This window comes from Microtus oregoni, unplaced genomic scaffold, assembly GCF_018167655.1.
Source record: "Microtus oregoni isolate MIOR12 unplaced genomic scaffold, Mior012 000005F_ref0000423, whole genome shotgun sequence".
In the NCBI taxonomy this organism is placed as follows: domain Eukaryota; kingdom Metazoa; phylum Chordata; class Mammalia; order Rodentia; family Cricetidae; genus Microtus; species Microtus oregoni.
Window position 1 is genome coordinate 52,222,579 of NW_024543064.1, and position 15,277 is coordinate 52,237,855.

Here is a 15,277-nt window from a genome sequence, read left to right on the forward strand (position 1 = left end):
TTTTCCTCACACTGTCTACACGAAGTGACTAACAGGTGCACAGAAGCCACGCTGGAATGCTTGACATGATCATCAATTTCCCTTGGTGATCTGAGACGATGTCACTTCCATGACACTGAGGCTCAGGAAGGGAGGAGCCTGAATTTGCCCTCATATGAGTGGTGATCCAGAGTCAGTGCTTCTTGAGACTGGGCTGCTCTGGGTACATCTGGCAGGGACCAGTTCTGACCTCTTTGTCTTTCCACCAGGGCTTGTGTGTCAAATTTATTCACTGTTCACAACTCACTTTAATAGGAAGATGTTAAGAAAGAGAGAGAGACTGTCCTGTCTTCTTGTTTATAAAAAACCTTGAAAATTTTTTAATTATAGCAAAAATTCTCAGCTAGATATGTTTTTTACTCTAATGATTCTTGGTTGCTGAATCCGGTCCTGAAAGCCTAGAAAGATGACCCTTGCTATGTTCCACATAAGGGCTCATGTGCTGTGTTGTTAGAGTGTGGAGAGAGGAACATGGGCAGATCCCGATGGCTTCCACAGGATGACGTTCCTCCACACCCACTTCTGCCCATGTACAAGCCTTCTCGTCAGAGTGAAAAATCATCTTCCCATAGTGGCTTCATGGCTCATCCAGTTTAAACTATTCTCCCATCTGTACTAGCTGTAAAACAAAGGTGGCAACACACAAAGTCTCCCTGGCACTAAGATATTAGAAATGTTTCTGCTTACTCTTAATTACAGACTTCATTGGCAGGCAAATTATCTCAGATAATCATCACAGAATTTCAATTGTTAGTAATTAGGGAAAAAACAAATTAGTGTCTGCTTTCGCCCCATAAGAAAATTCCAGCTAAGGAAAGAGTTCTTTGTTATTCAAGATCACATGCCCAGAGATTTGGCAAAACAGGGCTCAAGGCTTAATTTTGTACTTAAACCCTCAGTTATAGGAACTTCTTAAAGACTTACTAAGTTAATATCCTTTAAATCAGTTAGAATCTTGCTGTATAACAGTCACAACAGACCGTATTACTTAGCAAGAATCCATTATTGCTCAAAGGTTTCCAGGTCAGGTCATTGGCACTTCCTGGCTAACTTGCCTTAGATAAAAAGAAAGTCAGTTTATTAACTGCTGATGCAGGATGTCCTTTGTGATTTTTTTGTTCTCCAGAAAAGCAGCTGAAATTTTTAATTCTGGTGAAAATGCCCCAAGAAGAACAGAAACACACAGGCCTGGTGAGGTCCACATGAGGAACCATTATACTGTGACTTCCTGTGCAGTCTGGTGGCCTTTACAAGTCCCAAGGCAAGATCCAGGGAAGGGGAATTACTCCAGACTTTAGAATGACATTGAAGTCACAGTAGAATCCAAGGAAAGGGAATATTAGACTAGTTTTATTCTCACTGTTCTTTTCTGTTAAAAGACAACAATAAAATCCAATTGCCGAGGTAGCCTAACAAGACCAGTAAAACTGAGAACCCTGTAATTTATTTAAGAAAATGTGCAAATGGGGGGCTGAAGAGATGGCTCAGTGGTTAAGACTGCTCTTTCAGAGGTCCTAAGTTCAATTCCCAGCAAGCACATGGTGGCTCCCTACCATCTATAATGAGATCTGGCGCCCTCTTCTGGGGTGTAGGTACACATGCAGGCAGAACACTGTACATAATAAAGAAATAAATCTAAAGAAAAAGAAAATGTGCAAAGGAAACACATTCCTACACGAAAATATAAAAACGATATTCAAAATTACTTTAAATTACATAAGAAAGATGAAGGCATGGGCTGCGAGGTGTGCTATAGTGCACTTTGGGTTGACATGGCATAGTCACTTGGGGAGTAGAACAGTGGAATTAATCATCAGGATTGGCATCAGTGATGACCAATGTGAGTCCAGATATTAAGTAGAAAGAGTTACAAGTGTTATGTATAGAGATGAATTATAGATGCAAATGTTCATGCAAATGTGGGTATACATTTGTATAAGCACACTGTATAAATTTATTTATATATTCCCACACTCTGCCCACTGAGGAGACTTAGATTTCCAGCACCCAGAGGGCTACAAGTGTACCTCATCCCAGGTCCTATCTTATCATTAAATCTCTAAAGGAAGGAGAACTTCTAGAAAAGTGACAAATCCCAGGAAGTTCAGGCAGCCTCTGCTGGATGCCTCTACTGTCCTGATCAGGACTGTCTGTGGCACTAAACTAGCAGTGATAAACAGCAGACTATGATATTGTAAACAGAAACAGGAATTCAAAAGTTCATATCAATATCCTTTGTAACAAGTCTTTCTCTGTCCCAACAGCCAGCTCTGAAATAACATGGAGAACTGTTAATTATGAAAGCTTGGCCTTAGCTTAGACTTGTCACATTAGATCTTATAACTTAAATCATCCCATGTAAATTGCTCTATGTTTTGACTTGTGACTTTTTACCTTTCTTTTATTCTGTATGACTGACTCCCTCCATGTCTTGTTGGTGTCTGATATACACCTAGATTCATCTCCTACTTTCTTTCTCTCTGCCCAAAAGTTCCTCCTGTAACTCCTACCTCGCTATTGACCATTCATCTCATTATTAAACCAACCATAGTAATATATCTTCACACAGTGTAAAATATTCCACAATAATACATGTAAATAAATACGAGGGGGAGCAAGCATTTGAATGTTAACCTATGTGGGAGGTTCATAAAATTTTAAAAACCACAAATTAGCAAGCAGATACAGTAAAAAAATTGTAATAGAAAACCTAATAAAAATTGTTAAATAAGCTTAATGAAAGTTAGCTTGTTAATGATCTCAAAATTAACACTGTCTCTTGGGACACCAGCCCCTCAGACCCCTTTAAGGTTTAGCTAAGGCACTGTCACTTATGAGGGAAAAGTAATTAAGGGAATCTGAGCGGAAAAGATCAAGTCACAAATGATTTTTCCTCAACATGTCTCTTTGTTGTTCTCTCGTTCTTGTCCTCTATATTCTAATTCTTCTGTTCTGTCTATAATTTTTAGTTCTAATTATGTGTTTCTATTCTAATTCCAAATCTCTGCTACATTCTTTCTTCTTCTTCCCTTCTTCTTCTTCGTCTTCTTCTTCTTCTTCTTCTTCTTCTACTTCTTCTTCTTCTTCGTCTTCTTCTTCTTCTACTATTTCTTCTTCTTCTTCTTCTTCTTCTTCTTCTTCTTCTTCTTCTTCTTCATTTTTCTATTTCTGCTAATTTCTGGGACACTTCTGCTCCAACTTCTACTTCAGCCTCAGCTAACTCTCTTTGTCCTTACCCAGCTATGTAAAGCCACAAAATCTTGCAGGCATTCATCTGAAGGTCACGTACCATTACTTAAGCAAATCATAAAAAACAGAGTCATTCCAACAACTCACGGTGCAATAAATCCAGATGGTAAGGAAAGAGAACTTTATTTCAGTTAATTCCCTGACTAGTGGGTGGCAAATTGCAGCTATAAAAGGAAAGGTCTCTTTGGTTGTCTTATCTATAGAGGTAGCATTATAGAACTAAATTACTAAGAGAAATAAGGAGATTATGTGTCACATACTATACTTTCGAGTGTACAAAACATTTAAACATTTTGTGATTATTGGTCATAAAGGCCAGGCATATGCAGACTGAGACTTGTTTGTTTACAAATTTGTCCTCAGAGAGAGTGCAGCAGCGTGAGCTGTAGATGCAAGGGGCAGATGGGTCCAAACAGCACTTGCCAAGTCACTGTGACATTAAAAACATCTTCGGACTTAAGTTATTTATTCTGTCCAGCATGTAACACTAAAATAGAAAGAAGCATGTAACTCTATTCTGAGGTTATGAAGTTAGTTTAGTTTATATTTTGTAGCTAGTCCCGGTCAGTCAGAAAATTTTATCCCGCCTGAGCAAAGACCATAAAACTGAAGTTAACAGTCTATGTAGAGTTAATTATTGCCCTTGGTACTGCAATTAGGTTACTTTGCACTATTTATTATGGCTCAACAAATCATACGGCTGGCTACATGTCCTAGTAAATAAAATTGCATCCTTTTGGTAATGGTGTCAGGGACCAGCCTCAATAAAAACACCTCTTGCCAGGGTAGGAGTGTGAGGATTTAGAAATATAAGTAGAGAATACAAAGACACAAGGAAAATAATAATATAGAAAACATAAAATAGTACTGGGAGAGAGTTTCACTGAATACTGAAATCCCTGTATTTAATTTTCCATACATTTTTATAACTAAATAGCACAGGGGGGAAGAAGACAAAAGAAACACAAAGGGCAACTAGAACAGTTACTTGCTTCAACACCTTGAAATATCAAGTCATTAGCATTCTATTATTTAGGCAGTGAACCCACCCTAGACCTAGAGTATCCTGAAGGCAGCCACTCCCAAGGTCAAACCTCCAATTTCAAAAGAAGGAGCATTTCCTGACCAGGGATCAGAGTGGAGTGGATCTACCTGTATGGACCATCTTTTTTTTTGTTTGTTTGTTTTTTGTTTTTGTTTTTGTTTTTCGAGACAGGGTTTCTCTGTGGTTTTGGAGCCTGTCCTGGAACTAGCTCTTGTAGACCAGGCTGGTCTTGAACTCACAGAGATCCGCCTGCCTCTGCCTCCCGAGTGCTGGGATTAAAGGCGTGCGCCACCACCGCCCGGCTTGTATGGACCATCTTAATATCAAAAGAACCAAATAACCACAACCTGACTCAGGACCTGTAGCCCTGATTGTTGTTAACAACAGAGCAACTTTAAACACTCTGACCTTCACACAAGGTGGAAATAGGCTCACAGCTTACCTTAAAATCCAATCAACAAGGCATCTGGTTGTGGGAAACAGGTTTTTAAACTACGTAGCTATTTTCACACATAGCTAGGGGATGTTGTCAAAACATCCCAAATTTTTAGGGGAAATTGAGCCAAATAAATGTTTAAATAGTGCTAGACTGTGGGAAACATATCCCAAATTTGTAACAGATGGGAGTAAACTATAGGAGAAATTTACAGCAAGAAACAGCCAGTTTATTCATATGGCATTGACTCCAATACACCTTGTAGTTGGTTTATTCATTCACCAGAATCTTTGATCCTGATGGGTTGATCTCATGAAAAGATAGATGAGTAATGCCCTCAGCACAAAATAATTGTACTAACAAGAAATATATAGGAAGAACTTGGTAGACAGCAGCCTCACCAAATGTTGCACATATGAAAACCTAAAGACCAAGTGCCATTAAACAGGTGTGATGAGACCATGGTATATCATTGGCATACTCACAAAAATGAAGAAGCTCATAGTCCTAATCTGTCCATGAGGAAGATAGAGAGACACATACAAACAGACCTTTTATAATGTATAAAAACCATAAGCTTTGAACATTATGTAGAGGTTGATAAATTACACCCAGTGTGAAAGGAATTAAAGAGACAGCACACACACACACACACACACAAGCACTTACCAAACCACACATCACACATACACACAAACCATACCACACACACACACACATACACACAAATCCACAACACACACAAACACACATATAACACAAATACACACAAGTTCTGAGAGCATCTCCTAAACTGAATGGAATCTGGAACTTCTGGAAGGTGGCAAATCTATCACTGCTCATTCTTTTTGATGGTTATGTTAGTGAATTCTATGTTTGGAAAAACCACATTTGTTATGATCTGTCTTGTCCCTTTAAAAGACAAGCCCCTCCCATACCCCACCCTGCTGTTCCCAAGGCAAGTGGATCTAGCTTCTGCTTCCAGCTGAGCTCTTTCCTTTTTTTCCATTTCTCTCTTGAAGAGGTAGTTGCTGCTGTGGCTCCTCTCCTCTCCACCCCCTTCTCTCTCTCTCTCTCTCTCTCTCTCTCTCTCTTTCTCTCTCTCTCTCTCTCTTTCTCTCTCTCTCTCTCTCTCTCTCTGTTCATCTCTCTGCTCACCCCCTTCTTCCCTTCCCTCTTCCCTTCCTCTCTATAACCCACTAAATAAATATCCAACCTCACTCTGCATGGGTTGCCTATCCATTTCTGTCTCTCACCCACCTTGGCTCCTCATGGGACCATCTGACCCGCCAAGGTCTCTCACCCACCTTGGGGCTCCCTGCCTTTGACCCGCTGCCCCTCATGGCCCACAGGCCACTCAGGGAACCACAGAATTTTATCTTTATCATAACATTTGGTGCTATGACTTGAGGAATGGCGCTGTTTTATTTAAACCATAACATTTCCATAACAATATTACATTTTCATGAGGAGCACTTACTTTCTAAATACTAAAGGAGCTTCAAAGTCATTATAATGCCTTTTCAGGTATTCTGTAGATTTTTATGTCATTTAAAAATGAAAGACATTTTCTCAAAGTTTCATAACAAAGAATTAAAATATACAAAAAGCTATTTAACAAAGATACCAATTTTTTAAAAAAATTTTTAAATTGCCTTTTTTTATAATGAAGCATATCACCTGAACATGTTGTACTATACAAATAAGGTCCTTTTTAAATTTGCTACACAAAAAAGACAACTTTTTCCTTATTCACCATTTTTCTGTAGCGCAATCTGTATGTAAAGAGTTTTTATATATTAAAAGAGTATACATTTCCATTAATATTTAGAAAGACTCTATAACTTAGTCAGCCATGTGGGTGGAAAGTTAAATAAGTTTGTTGCAGGATATTTGATCACACTGTGAACCTCCAGATTATGTTTTTTACTAGAAAAACCTGTTCTAATTGTGGTGTGGCTCAGACCTAGCACACTAAGGACTCCCATGTGGAGTCAACAAAGCCTAGCATATTAAGTTGAGGCAGGATCAAGCCCCTTCCGCACTGCATCACCAGTCCCTAGGTGCACCAAAAGTCAGCTGACAAAGTGACTTCTGTTTTTGTCCTTCAGTAAAGGGAGCTTGCCTGGGAGAAAAATTGGCCAGGTCTGAGGTGTTCATATTCTTCACTTTTCTTATGCAAAAATTTACCTTCAAGTCCCCAGTCAATGAGAAGCTGAGCCTGATGTTCAAAATGGGCCTCACCTTTACACCAGTCAGTCACCACACCTGTACTGTACCCAGACAATGATTATGGAGAAAGAAACAATAAAGAGAAGAAGGAGGAGTGACATACACATCAAAATCACTGATGCCTATGTGCACAATAGGATGAAGGCAACTGAGGAAAGATGGATGGAATTGGAGTAAGGAAATTGAATCAAATTCCTAGACTGCTGGACCTCCAAGTTGACACTGGTTATGGGACTGATGAGCTCATAAAGGTTACTAAAGTAATAATGACTGTTAGGATTCAGGCATTATGCTGGCCTGCTCTGTCTTCTGGCAGGATGTACTCAGGCAGTGCCCTGGCCAGACAAAAATCTTAGTTTGTATGCAGTTCTAGAGGTCCCTTTAAGAGACAAGCTCTAGGGGGCTGGAGAGATAGCTCAGAGGTTAAGAGCATGACTGCTTTTCCAGAGGTCCTGAGTTCAATTCCCAGCACCCACATGGTGGCTCACAGCCATTGGTAATGAGATCTGGTACTTTCTTCTGGTGTGCAGACATACATGCAAACAGACCACTGTATACATAATAAATAAATTTTTAAAAAAGCTCTGAAGCCAGAGACCTCATGGGCTCACAGAGACACAAATAGTTACAGTACAGAACAGACCAAGAACAGATCCCAAAGACATAGATAGCAACTGCAAGGATTGTAACAAGAGGCAAAGGCACTGCCACCACCACCTGGAGGAAGAGATGGCTAGGCATCAATACAAGAATTCATTCAACAACTTAAAAAGCAATAAGGTAACACCAAAACCCAGTGGTCATTCAACAGGAAGGCTAGACCATCCTATCCCAGAAGAAGCAGATAAAAAAAATAATTTTAAACATAATTTTATGAGGATGATGGAGACCTTTAATGAGAAAATAAAAATTTCCTTAAATAAATGGAGGAAAAGGCAAACAAAAAAATTGAAAGAAATCAATAAATATTTTAAAGAAACTTCCCCAAAAGGAAAAACAATCAAACAAATTGAAAAAAATGCAAGATCATCCTTCTCAATAGATGTTGAAAGGGTCTTCAACAAAATAAAAAATTCATGATATAGATCTTGGATAGAGCAGGGTTATAAGGAACATACCTAAACATAATGAAGGCAATACACAACAAGCCAACAGACAGCATTTAACTAAATGGAGAAAAACTCAAAGTGATCCCACTGAAATCAGGAACAAGACAAGGTTGTCCACTCTCTCCATATCTATTCAATATAGTACTTGAGGGCCTAGCTAGAGAATAAAACGACCTAAAGAAGGATATACCTATGAAGATACAAGACACATACAGAACACCAAATAGACTGGATTTAAAAAAAAAAGTCTCCTTGCCACATAATAATCAAAACACTAAACATACAGAATAAAAAAGAATATTAAGAACTGCAAAGGAAAAAGGCCAAGTAACATATAAAGGCAGACCTATCAGAATTAGACCTGATTTCTCATTGGAGACAATGAAAGCCAGAAGGTTATGGTCTAGCATTATGCAGATATTAAGAGACCACTGATGCCAGCCCAGACTACTATACCCAGCAAAACTTTCAATCACCATAGACAAAGAAAACAAGCTATTTCATGACAGAATCAGATTTAGCCAATACCTAACCACAAACAAGCCCTACACAAAGTGCTAGAAGGAAAACTCCAACCCAAGGATGTTAACTACATCCACAAAAACACAGACAATAGATCATCTCACAGGAGCAAATTCCAAAGAAGGGAAAAACACACACAATAACATCATCAACAATGACAACAAAAATAACATGAACTAGCAATCACTGGTCATTAATATCTCTTAATATAAGTGGACTTGACTCACCTATAAAAAGGCACAGGCTAGCAGATGCGATAGGAAAACAGAATTCATCCTCTGCTGCATACAAGAAACCTCAAAGACAGACAATGCCTCGGGGTAAAAGGTCGGGAAAAATATTCTAATCAAATGGACCTTAGAAACAAGCTGGTGCAGCTATTCTAATATCTAACAAAATTGACTTCAAAGTACAATCAATCAAAAGAGACAAAGAAGGACATTTCATATTAGTCACAGGAAAAATCCATCAAGATGAAATCTCAGTACTGAACATCTATGCCCCAAATACAAGGGCACCCTCATATGTTTAAAAAAAAACACTACTAAAACCTAAATGACACATTAAACTGCACACACTAATAGTGGGAGACTTTAGCACCCCACTCTCAACACTGGACAGGTCTGCCAAACAGAAACTTAACAGAGAAACAAGGAATTAACAGATGTTATGACTCAGTTGGACTTAACAGACATCTACAGAACATTCCATTCAAACATAAACAAATATACCTTCTTCTCATCACCTCAAAGAACATTTTCAAACATTGACTACATACTAGGTAACGAAACAAACCTCAACAGATAAAAAAATTGGAATAACCCCATGTATCCTATCAGATCACAGTGGATTGAAATTAGATTTCAACAGCAACATTAATTTCAGAAAGCCCCAAAACACTTTGAAATTAAACAACGTTCACCTGAATCACCAATGGGTCAAGGAAGAAATAAAGGAAGATGATGGAGGAAGGTCATTGGCTAATAAAGGCACTGCCCTGGCCCATTTTATTGGTTAGAGGATAGGTGGGAGGAGTAGACAGAACAGGACGCTGGGAGGAAGAGGAAGTGAGCTCAGTCTGGACAGCTCTGCTCTCCTGAGCAGATGCCTCAGCAGAGACGCCATGTCCCGCTCCCGGGATGAAGCTCCGACCCAGGATGGACTAGGCTAGAATCTCCCCGGTAAGCGCACCTTGGGGTGCTACACACAGATGATTAGAAATGGGCTAAATTAATATGTGAGAATTAGCCTAGAAGAGAATGGGCCAAGCAGTGTTTAAAAGAATACAGTGTCCGTGTAATTATTTCGGGGCATAAGCTAGCCGGGCAGGCGGCTGGGGTGTTGGGGATGCAGCCTCGCCACCGCCCTTATTACTACAGGAAGAAATTAAAGACTTTCTAAAATTCAATGAAAATGGCCACACAACATACAAAATTTATGGAACTCAGTGGATGCAATGTTAAGAGAAAAATTCACAGCACTAAATGCCTACAAAAAGAAGCTGGGGAAATCCCACACTAGTGATTTAACAGAACACCTGAAACCTCTAGAACAAAAAGAAGTAAACTTACCCAGGAGGACTACAAAACAGGAAATTATCAAATTGAGAGCTGAAATCTACAAAATAAAAATAAAACAATACAAAAAAAGCAATGAGACAAAGAGTTGGTTCTTTGGAAAAAATCAACAAAATAAATAAACCTTTATCCAAATTAACCAAAAGGCAGAGAGAGAATGTCCAAATTAACATAATCCGAAATGAAAAGGGGGACATAACAACATACAAAGAACTCAAGTAATTGATAGTCAAAAGAAAAAATATTCCAATAAAAAATGGGGTACAGGCTTAAACAGAAAACTCTCAACAGTTAAGTATTAAATGGCTGAAAGACATTTAAGGAAATGCTCAACATTGTTATCCATCAGAAAAAAGCAAATCAAAACAACTCTGAGATTCTATTTTGTAGAAGGAGCAGTGGGCAGGCCTGCTTTTCGTCCTGCTCAGCTCTGGCATGGTTAGCTTAGCCCCGGAAATAATAACACGGAAACTGTATTCTTTTAAACACTGCCTGGCCCATTATCTCTAGCCTCTTACTGGCTAACTCTCACATCTTGACTAACCCATTTCTAATAATCTGTGTAGTACCACGAGGTGGTAGCATACCAGGAAAGATTCAGCATGTCTGACCTGGCGGCTGGCTCCATGGCGTCTCTCTCACTGCCTTCTTCCTCCCAGCATTCTGTTCTGTCTACTCCGCCTATCTAAGCTGCTGTCCTATCAAAAGCCAAGGCAGTTTCTTTATTAACCAATGAAATTAACACATAGACAAATGACCCTCCTCCTTCACTATTTTACATGGCCAAAATCAAAAACACTAATGACAACTTAGGCTGGAGAGGACATGGGGTAAAGGGAACACTCCTCCATTACTGGTGGGATTGCAAACTGATACAACTGCTTTGGAAATCAGTATGGCAATTTCTCAGAAAATAGAAAATAACCTACCTCAAGTCCCAGCAGTTCCACTTTTTAGGTATATACCCAAAGGATGTTCAATCATACAACAAGGACATGTCCTCAACTATGTTCATAGCAGCATTATTTGTCATAGCCAGTACCTGGAAGCAACTTAAATGCCCCTCAACAAAAGAATTGATAAGGAAGATGTGGTACATTGACACAGTGGAGTACTACATAGTAGAAAAAATGGCATCTTGAAATTTGCAGGCAAATGGATGGATCTAGAAAACATCATATTGAGTGAGGTAATCCAGACCCAGAAAGACAAATATAATATGTAAACACACATAAGTGGCTTTTAGACAAGAAGCAAAGAAAAACTAGCCTATAATTAACAATTTCAAAGAATCTAGACAGCAAAAGGACCCTAAGAGAGACATACATGGATCTAATCTACATGGGAAGTAGAAAAAGATAAGATCTCCTGAGTAAATAGGAAGCATAGGGAACATGGAAGAGGAAAAAAGGGGATGGACGTAGGGGAAGAGGGAGAGAGAAGAAAAATATATAGCTCAATAAAAACAATTAAAAAGGAACATATCAAAACATAATAAAAAGCAAAAAAACAGCAAGCCGACAACCAACATCAAATTAAATGGAGAGAAACTCAAAGTGATTCCACTAAAATCAGGAACAAGACAAGGCTGTCCACCAATTCAGTATCTGTTTAACATAGTTCTTGAAGGTTTGACTAAAGCAATAAGACAACAAAAGGAGATCAAGGGGATACTAATTGGAAAGGAAGAAGTTAAACTTTTGCTTTTTGCAGATGATATGATAGTGTGAAAATGTAATCCCAAAAACTCTACCAGGGAACTCCTACAGCTGATGAATACCTTCAGTAATGTGACGCAGTACAAGACAAACTCAAAACAATCAGTAGTCCTCCTATATACAAATGATAAAGAAGCTGAGAAAGAAATCAGTGAAACATCACCCTTCACAAATAACCACAAATAACATAAAATATCTTGGGGTAACCCTCACCAAAGAGTAAAAGACCAGTTTTACCAGAACTTTCAGTCTTTGAAGAAAGAAATTGAAGAAGATACCAGAAAATGAAAAGATCTCCCAAGCTCTTGGATAGGTAGGATCAACATAGTAAAAATGGCAATGCTAACAAAAGCAATCTATTGATTCAATGCAATCCCCATCAAAATCTCAACACAATTCTTCACAGACCTTGAACGAAAAATACTCAGCTTCATATGGAAAAATAAAAACCCAAGATAGCCAAAACATTCCTGTCTGTTGTCTTTGCTATGGGCGACCACATTACCAACTGCCCCTGAGCAACTCAGCCCCAGGTGGCAACTGGGACTTGAATGGGGAGGCGCTGCGGACTCATGTGGTTCCACTCCTAATCAAGTGCCACAGCAGTCTACCCCCACACAGGGATCCTGCTCGCCTGTAACAGCTTCCTCACACCTACAACAAATCTTTTCCTTTCATTCAGTGCTGGCAGCTGGGTCTGCAACATGGAAATCAGAAATGGAAAACCCAAGCACCCTCACTCTTACTATTCATATGGGTTTTCAGCAAACTTTATCACGGGATGTGTGTGTATGCATATGAAACTTAAATTCAGCTGCTGTATGTGCACCTTCAGCTAGAGTTTAGAAAAATGCTTTAAATAGCCACAGTGGTTTCTTAATGCTAAAGAACTCTGTTCAATGTGTGTCCTTCTACTAAGGAAACAGTAAGTCTCAAATATTTTAAATTGGTATAAACTTTTAAATGATGATAAATATATAGTTAGATCTGTCCCAATATACACTCTGTGTGATTCAACCAACCTTTAAAATATATTCTACATAATAAACAAATATTTAAGGTTATAAAGACCTATTTCAGATTAACAAAAGCTAACCTAGAAATTTCCTATAAGCTCTTCTTCATTATTGTCAGTTTTACTGTTAAGTTCCTATTAAAAACAATATTCTTTTTCTTTGTCCTTGGCAAGTATAAATCTCACCTGTTAAGTTAAATCCAGTTACAGTCAAGCTGGAAGACTCTGGGCAAAATGTTCCTCCACAATCTCTCAACTTGTATCTACTTCTCTAGGGAGATCCTATACTGTAGTCAGAACACATATACACCCAATAGAGTCCTCAAATGCTCAGAGATCTTAGAAATATGGCATTTAAACGTTTAATTAAAAAGGCTTTTTGTAACAGAGAGACAAGTTGGCTCCTGGCAACAACCCCTCCTTCCTCCAAAGAAGATGAGAGGGCAAAGAACTTCCATCCGTAACTCGCTTCATCAAGAGAAAGCACTAGGCACTGAGATAAACCGCCTTTCACCTCAACTCCTGTAAACCTCTTCAGACTGAGGGCAGCAGAACTCTGAAAAATTAACTGACTCATTGCCAGGGCTGATCTCCCTACCAACTCCTAATCCATACGATCTCCCGAAGCCTGTCAGGCCCTGCGCTTCCAGCCAGAAGATGAATATTGTCCTAAGAATTCCCTTCAATGACCATGGAGGTCCCCCTGGTGGCTGCCTAGGCATCCAGTCAAGTAAGTTCTCTGTTATTTTTTTTAATTTATTTATTTATTAAAGATTTCTGACTCTTCCCCGCCACCGCCTCCCATTTCCCTCCCCCTCCCCCTGTTATTTTTATCCTTCTCAAAACTCTGGTTCAGTTTGAAGGCTGAGAAGTTTGCCAGTTTTAAAAAAGACAACCTCACAAAACAGATTTTAGCCTAACTTCGTATCATGTTTAAATAAAAGGTGTTTTCACATACAAAGGTCAAGATATGAGGATCTAAGAATTTTTAGAGTCTAATAAGGTAGGTTTTAAGGCATGTAGGCATATTAAGGTGTGTACATGCAAGTTATAAAGGTCTGCGGATAAGAATGTTTCAGAGTACAAGAAAATGACTTAAGGTGCATACAGGCAAGTTAGAAAAAAAGACTAAGAATAAGAAGCTTAAGTAACGACAAATGCGATTTTAGATGTCTGAAAGAATAAAAAATGTTCCGGATTTCTCTTTCATTATGCTACTGCTATATTAGGACTTCAATAATCAATTAATCAATAAAATTTGCTATTAATCTAGCCCTGGAAGAGTACTATAACTATCGTAACTATAAGATCAAGATTTTAAATTCTCTTTGGTCGTTTTCTAACTATAGACCTAAAGGATACTTTCCATTGTACAGAAAACATTTTTCACCATTATTTCTGCCATGTATATACTGCCATTTCTACAAAACAAATTTCAGTACAAATTATAAACAGTGGAAATGCTAATGCGTCTAAAGCTTATGTTTTCACAAACTCAAAGAATTCTTGTAAGTTTCAGGGAGTTGACCTGGAGGACTCACTTTGAATAAGTCAGAACCCTCCCTCAATTACAAGGTTCTAAGAATCCAAATCTCCCCACTTCACGTCGTCCTGACATGGTCCCCAATCACCAGAGCCTAAAGAAAAAAAATATTTGTCCTACACTTAACCTTGTCCTCTATTCTGCCAGAACCCTCCCAGGTTCAAGAGACACTAAACAGTCCCATATAGCCTGGTTAGCAGTGAGGCAACCAGATACTCCAGGACATGGTCAGCAACCCAGCTTTCTCAGGCCCAGATTTCAATGCCCACAAATTAGCAAGAAACAGTTTTGAGAGCCTGACTCCCTTATCCCTGTTCCACCTGCAATCCCCTTTAATTTTCCTACCTTCTATCATAAAGAAAAGATTGGAATGTTAGGACTCAGGCATTATTCTACCCTGCCCTTGTTATCTGGCAAGTCCAGTGCCCTGGTTTGTACATAGTTGCAAACATCCCTTTAAGAGAGACAAGCTCTGCTTACTTCTGTTCTCTCTTTTCCACTGTTCCTCTTAAGGGGCAAACAGACCTTTTCCTGCTTCTTCTGTTCTCTCTCTCTCTCTCTCTCTCTCTCTCTCCCCTCTCTCTCTCTCCCTCTCTCTCTGTGTGTGTGTGTCTCTGTCTCTCTGTCTCTTTGTCTCTCTCTCTCTGTCTCTCTCTGTCTCTCTCTCTTTCTCTCTCTCTCTCTCTCTCTCTCTCTCTCTCTCTCTCTCTCTCATTTTCTCTTCCCATCCCATTTCCTTTATCTCAGTAAACTCCACATTCAAACTCTGTCTGCATGGCATATTTGTCTCCC